This window comes from Emydura macquarii, unplaced genomic scaffold, assembly GCF_026122565.2.
Source record: "Emydura macquarii macquarii isolate MOO-44397 ecotype Brisbane River unplaced genomic scaffold, CSIRO-AGI_Emac_v2 contig_1363, whole genome shotgun sequence".
Classification (NCBI taxonomy): domain Eukaryota; kingdom Metazoa; phylum Chordata; order Testudines; family Chelidae; genus Emydura; species Emydura macquarii.
Window position 1 is genome coordinate 13,551,798 of NW_027131500.1, and position 13,357 is coordinate 13,565,154.

At 40.9% G+C, this 13,357-nt stretch overlaps 1 pseudogene; it reads left to right on the plus strand.

Annotated features, from left to right (window-relative positions):
- The first annotated feature begins 2,805 nt into the window (after window positions 1-2,805).
- LOC137155389 (E3 ubiquitin-protein ligase TRIM39 pseudogene) lies at window positions 2,806-9,087 on the plus strand (annotated as a pseudogene).
- Window positions 9,088-13,357: the final 4,270 nt, after the last annotated feature.

Consider the following 13,357-nt stretch of genomic DNA (forward strand, 5'->3'; position numbering starts at 1 on the left):
TGTAAAAAAAAAAAAATGAAGGGGTGCTTTAGAGGAACACATTCTAGGAAGAAGGAAAAGAAGAAAATGTTAGATGTCACTTGAGTGAAGAATAAATAGAGGGATACAACATTTCTTATTTATGTTTCTAGTAACACCTGAAATTATTAAGACTAAAGCAATTTAAAAATACAATTTACTTTTGACTGTCTATGTTTGTTAACATTTAAAATTCCTCTCTGCTTCAACAATGAATGCCACTGGAATTACTTTTGTTTCCACTCCATTACCATGCTGGGGTAGTTAATTTGCTAACAGTACAATAGAAGATTTGAGGGGCGGATTAACAAATTTCCATTGGAGGTTTTTTTTTAATCAAAACATATGTATTAATCAAGCATGTTTTTACAGTCTAAATTTTGAAATACCACACAATTTTGAAGCTGTCCATGCTCAGGAGGTGCCCAGAAATGTTTGCACATTAGCAGAAGTCAGGTTGCTTGCTACAGCTTTGAAAGAGCTGTTTCAAAATCTGCTTGCTAGGCAATCTTTAGCAAGTGGAGCATTAATGCTTTCTGAAGTACAGATTTAACAGTGTTCCTTCCATTCTGGGCAGTACAGCATATATTTAGGTAACTGTTGCATAGGACACTCTTGCTTCAGTACATTAGATTAATACAATTCCCTCTCACATTAGACGATCCGGTTGCCACATGCAGAAGTGAACTGCTACACAATCTGCCAGGGCAGAGCATTCTTACTCTCACTGGATCACATGACCCAATTGCATGCAGTCAGTAAGGGGGAGGGGAGGTTACCTTAGATCCATAGTGAAAGGGGCCACATCAGGCTACGTAATCATTGAAAGATGTGTGGAAGCTATACCGCTGTCTGCTGTGCTATACTAAGTCAGTGGTCACCCCTCACTTTCATAACTCCTAAATGTACACACTAAAACTTTGCCACTTTTTGTGAGGTTGTAGCAGAGTAGTCTGATTCCGCCCCTTTTTAACAAGACAGAATTGCAAACATATGAACTACTTCACATTTCCAATGCAGTCACATCTTTCATTCTTTTGCAGTGTTCACTGCCTTTTGACCCACTTCAGTCTCCATTTTTAACCTTTAATGTTAATTTAACTTTTAATGTTAGTTTAACTTTTAAAAAGCTTGATTCTAAAATGTTTTCTTTGAATATGAGCACTTTTTGAAGGGCAGTATGAAGAACCAAGGCCACGCAGAGGTTTATGGGGGCCCAAGGAAAAATCTGAAATTGAGGCCTCCACCCTTCCAAAAAAATTACCAATGAGGAGGGGCCAGGGTAGGTTGGATGGGGTGGAAAACAAGCCTGAACCACACTCATCCTGCAGTTGAAGCTCCTGTCCTACAGGGCTGGGGCTGGCTCCCCACTCCCTGCCACACAGGGTTGACGTGCCACTCAAGTTTGGCCCAGTGGCTCCTCCATCATGATGAGGGGCCACAGGACAAATTTGAGAAAGTGGCATTGTGAAGCTGTGCCTGGGATCACAGAAACACTCAGGTTTGGAGGCCCTCTCAAATGGGAGGCTTAGAGCAAATTGCCCATTTTGTCCTTCACATGCCCCTCCCCCCCCCACCTCCCAGGATCCTGTTCAGAGCTGTAAAAGTAAAAATAATTGTACCATAAACCCAACAATGTTAAAATCAGGACAGAGCAACTGCTTTAAAGGCTTCTCTAACCAGTGCAAGATAATTCCTTAAATAAAGTGTTTAGATTTTGATGGGATTCTGTCTGATCAGAGGGTTCACATAAGGGCTAATATTCGGACCCTTTACAAAACCTTTTAGGGAACAACTTGAGTCTTGAAGAAGTTTATTATAAAGGGAATTGACTGGTTCACTTATCTGAAGAAATATTTACCAGAAGGCTTTCTAAATACTGCTTCCATTTTGAAGAGAAGGAATCAGCTCAAATGACGTGAATTTATTGGTGAGGTCTAGCTCCTAACACCTCTGTGTCCACCCTAACTGGACAAGGTAGTTCCAAAAGAATGCTGGTTCCCTGAACGTGCAACGCCTCTTAATTGTTGCACAGTTCTTAGCTACCATGAGGTTAGAAACCTTAGCAATATATCTAATATAGACGGATAGATTATAGAGACATCTTCAAATGGAAAGAAGAGACCAATGTGGAAGATATAGTTAATGTTTTATTGTTGTCAGTTAAGCTATTAAAAATCCCAGCTATTTATATCATTCTGCAGGCCCCTTGCAAGAGGAAAGAACATAGTAGCATCCTGGTGGAAAACTGAGTGCACAGCTGTTAATGAAAAATATAGCCCCGACATGCCTTGCTAGCTGTTAGACTATTCATGATATTTTTTCTGATTATTGCTTAATTTATTTTTCTGGATTTTGCTCTGAATATTTTGTGTAATTGTATGTGTTTATTACAGTTTTGTTTTGGAAGATTCTTCCTCATTAAAATTTTTCTGCTTTTTAACAAAAAGCTTTCTTTATCCATCATATATTAATCAAAAGGGTACAAGCCCATTTTTTCTCATTGCATGTCATCCTTAAAACGCTACTGTGCCATTCCTTCAATAGGCTATGCACAGGCAGACTCCTGCATGAAAGCAGAGCCACAGGGATCTGCACACATAGAGTTAATTGCAGGATCAACACTGACATTACTAACTTTTACCTTCTTTATTTATCATCCTGTCACTGTATGGGTATCTGTTCAGTACTAACTAAATTCCCAGCATCTTGCTCCAGAAAACACTAGATCCTGTGTAAAACCTGAAGTGGATTCTTTGCAGAGCAGAGAACCAGTCAGCCAACAACATGGACAGTGTTGAGAAGAACGTTCCAGTAGGAAAATGTGCAAGGGGAGAGCAGGAATATATGTGCAGCAGACAAAGGAGAAGGGGAGTAGACTGATGAGACTTGTGTAGAGGAGAGCAGGCAGGGAGAGAGAGAAAAAAATCAGGATGGATAAGAAACAGATCTGAAACAAAGATGAATGGGAGAAAGTATGATTACATTTCCTGCCCTCCCCTATGAGAAATTTTGGTAAAAATACAATTTAAATCCATTGACACAGTTTAAAATATTACATTTCTGTCCTACTATTATTGGGCCTCTAAGCAATTGCTGTAGCACCACAAGGATGTTTTACTGTACGGTAGTCTAGGTGATTGAAAATAGAAGAAGGCACAATCCAAAAACGAATCTCTCAATTAAGATGTGATTTATTCTTTGAAAAAGTTCAAGAACCCCTGTAGTAAAGACATAAGATTAACAGACATGAGCTTGGTCGCCAGTGAACATTGATCAGAGCCAGCATAATCTCGAAAAAAAAGTTGATATGACACCCATTGAGCTTGACAGACAGGTTCTCACTACTCTGTGATCCTGGTGATGGTAAGGTGAGGGTATTTTGAAAAGCAAATGGAATGAAGCATCTGGGCACCATATAGTGCACTTGCAAGCAAAATAAAGGATGTTATGAGAGGAGACAGATAATTGTAGCCAAGAACTGCTGAGCTGTTTAAAGACTCTATCATGTTCATTGTTGATCTATCCCAAGTTCACTGCCTCTCTGAAAGAAAGATATCACAGTTCAAGTAAACACGTTAACAGTGGCAGTTGGGGACCATCGTTGAAATTAATGAGTACCAGCAAATTAATGAGAAGCAAAACAGGGACACTGCTGAACAGATTTAGGGCCTTATCCTGCAAAGCTTTATTCACACAAATATGCCTTGTTTATAGAAGAAATCCCACTGACTACAACCTACTCAAGTAAGGATTTACAGGATCCAGCCCTTAGTGAGTTATATAATAAATTGAGCGGGATTGCAATGGTAGCATTCCTATTCCCATAAGTACTCTCAAACTTCTGTGGGTTTTTCTGTTCATTTAGCCGTGAAAGGGTTTAATTCAGTTTTGTAGAAGTGTCTCATGTATCTAATTATGTTTATTTTGCTTGTTTTAAAAACAAAATAAATCAAATTGTCTTCAGAGTTAATAACTATAAAGTTTTAGGGCCCAATTAAACCCTGTTGAAAGTGAACGCAGCTCCACTGAAGTCTAGGGAATTGTCCCTGCTTACACCCAGGCTAAATTTAGCTTATTGTAACAACACTCCACTCTAGCAGTGGAACATAAGAATGGCCATCTTGGGTCAGACCAATGGTCTGTGTAGCCCAGTATCCTATCTTCTGACAGAGGGAATGAACAGTACAGGGTAATTAGTGAATGATCCATCCCCTGTTGTCTACTTCCAGCTTCTGGCAGTTAGAGGCGTAGGGACACCCAGAGCATGGGGGTTTCATCCCTGATCATCTTGGCTGACAGCCATTGATGGAGCTCTGTGAATTTACTTAATTCTCTTTTGAACCCACTTATAATTTTGGCCTTCACATCACCTGGCAACAAGTTCCGCAGGCTGACAGTGCAGTGTGTGAAGTTGTACTTCCTTTTGTTTGCTTTAAACCTGCTGCCTATTAATTTCATTGGGTGACCCTGCTTCTTGTATAATGTGAAGGGGAAAATAACATTTTCTTATTCATTTTCTCCACATCATTCATGATTTTATAGACATTTATTATATCCCCCATTTAGTTGGCTCTTTTCCAAGCTAAAAAGTCCCAGTCTTTTTAATCTCTCCTCCTCTGCAGTGAGGTTGTCTTCCTTGAGTGCTCCTTTATTTACTACCTTGATTGTCTAGTGGCCCCACTGTTTGCTTGGCAGGCTTCTGATGTACTTAAAAAAATTTGCTCTTAGTTTTTGTGTCTTGTGCTATTTGCTCTTCAAATTATTTTTTGGCCTGCTTAATTATACTTTTTTACTTGACTTGCCAGAATTTATGCTCCTTTCTATCTTCCTCAGTAGGATTTGACTTCCAATTTTTAAAGGATTCTTTTCCGCTTCCAACTATTTCTTTTACTTGGTTGTTTAGCCATGGTGGCACATTTTTGGTCCTCTTATTATGTTTTTTAATTTAGAGTACACATTTATTAGCCTCTCTTATGGTGTTTTTAAAATGTTTCCATGCAGTTTGCACACATTTCACTCTTTTAATTTCCATTTAATTAGCTTCCTTATTTTTGTGTAGTTCCCCTTTCTGAAGTTAAATGCTACCGTGGAGGGCTTCTTTGGAATTTTCCTTCTAACAAGGATGTTAAATTTAATTACATTATGATCATTGTTACCAGGTGGTTCAGCTATATTCACCTCTTGGATCAGCTCCTATGCTCCACTTAGGGCTAAATCAAGAATTGCCTCTCCCTTGGCGGGTTCCAGTACTAGCTGCTCCAAGAAGCAGTCATTAATGGTGTCTAGAAACTTTATCTCAGTATCCTATCCTGAGGTGAAATGTACCCAGTCAATATGAGAATAATTGAAATCCCCCCTTATTACTGAGTTTTCTATTTTTATGGCCTCTTTAATCTTCCAGAGCATTTCACAATCCCCATCACCATCCTGGTCAGGTGGTCAATAGTATATTTCTATTGCTATACTCTTATTATTCAAGGAAGGAATTTCTATCCCTAGAGATTCTATGGAACAGTTTGTGTCATTTAAGATTTTTACTATATTTGATTCTATGCTTTCTTTCACTTATAGTCCCACATCCCCATTAAGATGACCTACTCTGTCATTCCTATATATTTTGTACCCTGGAATTACCTTGTCCCATTAATTATCATTATTCCATCAAGTTTCTGTGATGCCTATTGTATCACTATCCTCATTTAATACCAGGCACTCAAGTTCACCCATCCTAATATTTAGAATTCTAGCATTTGTGTACAAGCCCTTACAAAATGTGTCACTTTTCAGTTGTCTGCCATTATGTGATGTAATTGAATCGTACTCTTTTTCATTTGACTACTTCTCTTTAGTTCCTTTACTTTATCAACTTCTATCCTCTCCTTTTTACTAAGATGTAGAGACTCCCCATTAATAGAGTCTCCCCTATGGGATGTCTGTATTCAAACTGTGTTCTCATCTGCACCTGTCAGCTTTCCCCCAGAGCTTAGTTTAAAAACTCCTGTACGACTCCTTTAATTTTACATGCCACAATCAGGTTCTGTTTTGGCTTAGGTTGAGCCCATCCCTTCGGTATATGCTCCTCCTTTCCCAAAAGGTTCCCCAGTTCCCAATAAACCTAAAACCCTCCTCTCTATACCACTGTCTCATCCACACACTGAGTCCCTGAAGTTCTGTCTGTCTAACTGCCCTGCATGTGGAACTGGAAGCATTTCAGAGAATGCTACCATGGAGGTCCTGGGTTTTAATCTCTTACCTAGCAGCCTAAATTTGGCCTCCAGGAGCTCTCTCCTATCTTTCCCTATGTCACTGGTACCTACATGTCCCACAACCACCAGCTCCTCCCCAGCACAGATTAAGCCTATCTAGACATCTTGAGAGATCTGCAACCTTTGCACCCAGCAGGCAATTCACTGTGCAGTTCTCCTGGTCATCACAAACCCAGTTTTCTATATTTCTAATGATCGAATCTCCCATGACTATCACCTGTCTCTTCTTAATAACTGGGATTCCCTCCTCTGGAGAGTGCGACAGGGTACGATGACATCATCTGGAAGGAAGGTCCCAACTATGGGATAGTTTCCTTCCACTCCAGTTTGGTGTTCTCCTTCCCCAAGACTTTTATCCTCCTCAACAGCACAGAAGCTATCAGATTGGGGGTGGGACCACTCTACTGCATCCCAGAAAGTCTCATTTATGTACCTCTCTGTCTCCCATAGCTCCTCCAGTTCAGCCACTCTGGTCTCCAGAGCCTATACTCGATCTCTGAAAGCCATGAGCTCCCTGTACCAAATGCACACATACACCACCTGCCCACATATCATACATGCTGCATTCAGTGCAATAAACTGGATAGCCTCCACTCTGCTGCTGGACTTCTGCCTGCATTCTTTTTACTCCTGCAGCCATTTTTTGAGTGGGGGTAGGAGGTTATTGGTCTAAATTCAGAGAATGTTAATCAGGTATACCTGGCCCTCATACTCCCGCTCTAAAAGTTACTCCTGTTAGCTGCCTCTCCTCTGAAGTTTCATTAAGATAGTGCTAACAAAATGCTAACTGTTTTAACCATCTTTGTTAGAACTGCAGAAAAATAAATATAACTTTCTGTACTATATTGGAAAAAAGAGTATATTATAATAAAATATAATTATATTTAAAGTCAGTATTAAATAAGTATAGTCTCAATTAAAATTACATTTCACAAATCATTATACTGCCATCTAGTGGTCATCTAGTGGTATAAAAGTTTATAAAGGGAAATTTTGTTTAATTAAGAGCACTCTTGCTATCAGTGCATGGCTGTGACAGTAAAGGTAGCACAAAGCCACCAGCAGTATGGACTCAGATGTGTAGTGAACTCACCTGAAAACAAAAAAATATTAATAGTAAGTAGAAACTGCTAAAAATTGTGAAAAGTGATGTGGAGTGCTGAAAGGATCTGTACTGGGGCTAATTCTGTTCTGTTTACATATAACCTGGATTCAGATAACAGCATTTCCAGATGATATGATATTTGATATAAAGACGAGAAAGACAACCAAATTTAGAAAACTTTTGTGGGTCAAGAGCAATCGCTGTCATGCAGCATATACAATTCAGTGTAGAAAGAGCAATAGCAAGCAAAATTTAGGGCCAAAAATAGGAAAAGAGAATCCAGACAAATGACAGCTGTGTGCTTAGTGAATACAATTTTGGAGCCTATGAACAAAAGTACTGAACAGAAAATGAATAGAATTTTCTGATACAGTAGAAGGAATTGGGTAAGTCCGTGTTTGTAATCTGTTTGATTTTTGGCTTTATAAAAAGGATTTACAGAAGAATTATGGAGTGATCATAGTGAAGGTTAACAAGGTGACTCACGGGATCAGGAAACTTAATTATGCAGAATGTCCAGAAAAACTAGATCTGTTATTATTGGGAAGTGGAAAATAGAGGTGATTAAGGAGAAAATTAATTGAGTAATGCACAATTGTGAACAGAATATCAGCAGTACAACAGTAGTACAGCATATGCTCATAACATGAAAATTCTGTAGCTTTCCTGGAGTAACATTTTCAACAGTCTCAGAGAGACCCTAGCCCATAAAAAGAAACTGCGCACCTACCCAGGGCCCTTGAAGAGGCAGGTGGAAGATGCCCGTAAGTTCCTCTCCAGTGGGCAGAGGAAGCCCGCTGAGCTGAGGGAGAAAGTTGAGAGCTGGTGGCAGAAAATGGCATCCGAGTTCGAGAGGCTGCACCAGTTCCTGCAGGAGAAGCAGCAGGCTGTGCTGTGGCGGCTGGAGGACGAGGAGAAGGAGATCCTGCAGAGGTTGCGTGAGAACGCTGCCAAACTTGCCGACCACAGCACCAGTCTCAGTAAGCTCATCACAGAGATTGAGGAGAGGTGCCAGCAGGAGGCCATTGACCGGCTGAAGGGCATCAGGAGCACCCTGCACAGGTGTGAAAACATCAGAATCCCCAAGGCCATCTCCTCTGAGCTGAAGAAGGACAGTTGCAGTCTTCGACTGCAGCACTTCGCCTTGAAGAAAATGATAAAGAAATTCAAAGCAGATGTAACTCTGGATCCAAACGCAGCTCATCCTAACCTTATCCTGTCTGAGGATTGCAAAGTGCGAGGTTCGGAGAGACCAAGCAGGATCTACCCGACAATACTGAGAGATTTACTTATTACCCATTTGTTCTGGGCTCTGAGGGATTTGTCTCAGGAAGACATTATTGGGAGGTGGAGGTGGGAGACAAGACTCAGTAGACTTTGGGAGTCTGTAGGGACTCTGTGACTAGGAATGGGAAGATTACACCATCACCTGAGGTTGGCTATTGGAGACTCAGGCTGTGGAATAAAGATGTTTATACAACTCTTACTTCCACACCCCTGCTGTTGAGAGTAATGCCTAAACGGATTGGGCTTTTCCTGGACTATGATCTTGCAGAGATTTCATTTTACAATCTGAATGACCATTCTCACATCAACACTTTCACTGAAACTTTTACAGAGAAACTCCGGCCTTTTTTCTGACCTGGAGTCCATACAGCTCCTCTGGTAATCCAGCCTGTTACAGATTGGGAATAATGAAATCAAGGCATTAAAAAAATCCTGGGTTTTTGTTTGTTTATTTATTTTATTTTAAAGAGGTTATCTTCACTTCTGGGCTGAAGATCTATTGGTTTAGTGCTAGCGTTTAAGGCCAGGAGGACCATCGGATCATCTAGTTTGGCTTCCTGTATATCACAGGCCATTGACTCCACCCTGCACCCACACACTGACCCTAACAAGCAAGAATTCAAAACCATTAGAACACTTGTGGACCTTCTCACAGTAATTTCTTCCTTTTAACTAATGGAAGAATTGGCTGGTTATTTGCTAGTAGACATCACATTCGTCTCCAGAGTGAAGGGGAGAGCAGAGGTTATCACAGAAATGAGTTGTTTGGAGTAAGTTGATAAAAGATGATGTTTTTTAAACATTGTTTGAAAGTTTTAAAAACACTACTCCAGTGATGTATAGAAAATCACATGAGTATATGCTTCTATGTTTCTATTATGGCTTTTTCATTAGTGGAATGGTGTATATTAACTGTTGCTAGGAGTGCAAACTGTAGTTAAAGTTGTATTTAGACTTTGAGGATAACACTGCTTTCAAATATTCATGACTTTCATAAAATTTTCCCTCTTGTGGATGAAACTGATTTTTTGTGTGTGTGTCAAGTTGAGAAAATGTATCAACTTGTTTTTTAAATTATGATGAGATTTTGGGGATAAAATGACTGTTTTCTACCCTAAAACATGGTTTTAGTTTAGGATGATTGTAAAATGGTATAAAGGGGTTTCAAGTGTGTGCCTTACTAATTCTAAACCAAATTTGCTCAGTATAAAAGTTAATAAAATGGTTTTTCTAATTTTCAGTCCTGGAAACTCAATCTGCGCATTGACAATCAATCTGGGTTCTCTCTTTTTTAGGCATAGTCAATAATAAAGACTCTGCAGATTAAATCATAATCCTATTACATATGCAGTTCAGTTGTCTTTATTGGGTTTGCATACATATGTAACTGAAGTCAGAATTTGTCCCTCCAATTGAAATTTTAACAACTCTGTTAATGCTGTGTGAGCAGACAAAGAACCGAGAACGAAGTGTGAGAGAGTTGGCGCCAAAGCATTGTTCAGTGGCGAGATCTAAGTGTAGAATAAACTGTAAAAGTAATTGAAATTAATTTAGAATTTGTCTGCTTATAGCAAATGCTGTGAAACTCTCATTTAATAAAGCTGTTTCATCATAATCAGATTGACATTCACAGAATCAACCATTCCTCTTCCCTCCTTAAAAAAAACCCAATCAAACAGAAATCCTACAGAACGTTCTGTGCTTAGGGTATGCTGAAAAAGGAAAAGAGCAAGAGGCCTTGTCTACAACTGGAAGCTTATCAAAATGCCTATTCTAGAATAATTATTACAGAGTAGTAGTAACAATAAACTCCTGTGTGGATGCTCTTATTTCAGGCTCTCTCTCTCCCCTTTGATGAGGCATGGACCTACAGGAACTACAGGAATGCTATGACATTATTTATTTGTTTGTTTTTTCCTTAAAGAAGTGGAAAAAATCCTAAATTAAAGCAGCAGTAAGGTCACAATTTAAATATGTACAAAAGTGAGTGTAGGCAATCTAAGCTTTTATAAAAAAAAACCCAGTTACTTACATTTCCTTAACTGTTGTTCTTTGAGATATTGCACATATCCGTTCCACTGGGGTGGGTGTGCTGCACAGTTGTCACAAATTTTTTCCCTAGCAGTACCCATCAGGCCAGTGTGAGTGCCCCTGGTACCTCATGCCACTGCACCCACGTATAAAGGGCCATGCTTCCCCTGATGTCCTCCCCTCAGTTCTTTCCTATCAGAAAGACTCCAGTAGCGAGGGGAAGGAGGGTGGGTCATGAAATGGACATATGCCACACATCTCGAAGAACAACAGTTAAGGAAATGGTGACTTAGAGCCTGAGGAGACCGAAGTCCCTGAGTCTGAAGAGGAGCTAAGTGAACTCCCCAAACCTCGATCTGAAACATTTGTGACTAGAGTGAGTGACTGTTGTGGAGAGGCAAGGGGAACTCCTTTGCAAACATTTGCAGGTTCTACCTTCCAGTGCAGGGAGAACAAGACCTGAGCAGGTATTAAAATCTCCATGTCTATATGATGATGGGCCTGGGAATACACTGAGGCTAGCCAACCCTGTAGTTGTTGGAAGTGCAGTCTGGCATGCTGCACCATGTAAGTGCATGCTGCTATGTGACCTAGAAGTTTGAGGATGTTCCAAACCGTAGCGACCAGGTGCACTGTTAGACCTAGAACAGTGACCAGCGTTGTTTGCAACCTCTGTTCGGGCAGGAAAGCCCTGGCCTTCATAGAGTCCAGGACTGCCCCCAATTAATTCTATTCTTTGAACAGGAGTTAGGATAGATTTCTTGGTGTTAATTAAGAGCCCCAGCTCATCCAAAAGGTTGGAATGTCAGCTAAGCTGGAAAGTACATGAGACCTGAACCGATTTCTCACTAGCCAGTCGTCCAGGTAAAGGAACACACAGATTCCCAACCTTCGCAGGAATGCTGCTACTGCAGCCAGGCATTTTGTGAATATGCGAGGGGCCACTGACAGGCAGTACTGCAAATTGGTAGTGGGATCTATTCACCATGAATCTGAGAAACTTTCAGTGACTCTGGTGGATCGCCATGTGAAAATAAGTGTCCTTTAAGTCGAAAACATACCAGTCCCCAGGATCTAAGTAACGGATAGTAGACACTAGAGTAACCATGCAGAATTTTGTTTTCTTTAGGTACTTGTTTAGTAGCCTTAATTTAAAAGAGGCCTCTGGACACACACACCCTCCCCGCTTTGTCTTTGGGATTAGAAAGTAACTGGAATAAAATCCCTTCCCTCTGCACATGGGAACTTTCTGTACAGTCCCCATGAGAAGGAGAGACTGGATCTCCTGAAGTAGTACACTTTCATGAGCAATTCTCTCATGAGACTGGGAAGGCGGTGGGAAAGGAAGGTTAGAAATAAACTGAAGCATGTATCCCAGTTCCACTGTACTTAAGAGCCACTGATGATGCACGTCCAAGAGTTTAAGAAGTGGGAAAAGCAGTTGGAAAAATTGGAGTGGGGAAAGATAGTACTCTGGTAGACTACACTCAACTAACATGTCAAAACGATTGCTTAGAGGACTCAGTTTGCCTAGAAGAACTGGCAGCTGCAGAAGAGAGGGGAGGAGGAAGATGCCTCTTGTAACTTCTGCTCCTCTTTTTAGACACAGAAAGAAGGGCTGAAACTGTTGGGACTGCTGTGAGCAGAACAGTTTTCTTTTTGTCGACAGTGTATAAATCCCCAGGGACTTAAGGGTTGCCCTGGAATCCTTAAGACTATGAAGCCGAAACTGCAAAGGGCTTTCAAATGGGAGGTCTTGAATTGTTTGTTGCACCTCAGGAAGATCTGATGACTGCAGCCAAGATGAACACCGCATAACGATGGCGGAAACATAGCTTGAGCTGCAGAGTCCACTGCATCCAGGCTCGCTTGCAATGCTTTTGTGGCTACTAATTTGCCCTTCTACACCATAGCAGTGAATTCGTGCTTTGCATTATCAGGAAGCTTGTCTTTGACCTGCAGGATATTATCCCACAAGCTGAAATATCAACTCAGCACAGCCTCTTAGTTTTCAATCCTAAACTGTAAACTGCCTGTGGAATAAAAGTTTCCTGCTGACCAGATCTAGCTTTTTAACTGCTTTCCTTTTGGAAGTAGAGGCCTAGTGTCCATATCTATCTCTCATTAGCAGCAGTGACTATAAGGAGGAGAGTAGTTACAGAAGTGCTCAAATCCCTGTGAAGGGACATAATATCTTTTCTCCAGCCTTTTAGCAGAGGAATGCAGGGAAGATGACTTCTGCCATAAAACCTTGTCAAGTTTAAAATAAGTCTTGATGAACTATTAAATCGTCAGGAGGGGAAGAAATAGATTCAGTCACTACCACATCATCAGGCAACAAAGAAGAAGAGGCTAATGGTTGTTGAGGAGGTCTCTCCCCCAATTTTTCCTAGGAGTGTTCTGAGCATGTGGTTCCCCTGCATGGCATTGGTCCCACTGCAGGGGGAGGAGAGAAGATGGTGATGGTGCTGCAGATGCTCCCGGTGCCTAGCTGATGTAGAAGGGTAGGAAGGGAGTTGGGAGGTTCTCTAACATGGAGGGAAGCCCCAAGGGATTCACAGCTGTGAGTCACAGCTATGTACAGGCTGTTGGCCTTTAAGAGTGCTGAGGCTATGGCTGGAACCATAGTGGGCAGGCATCTCACTGG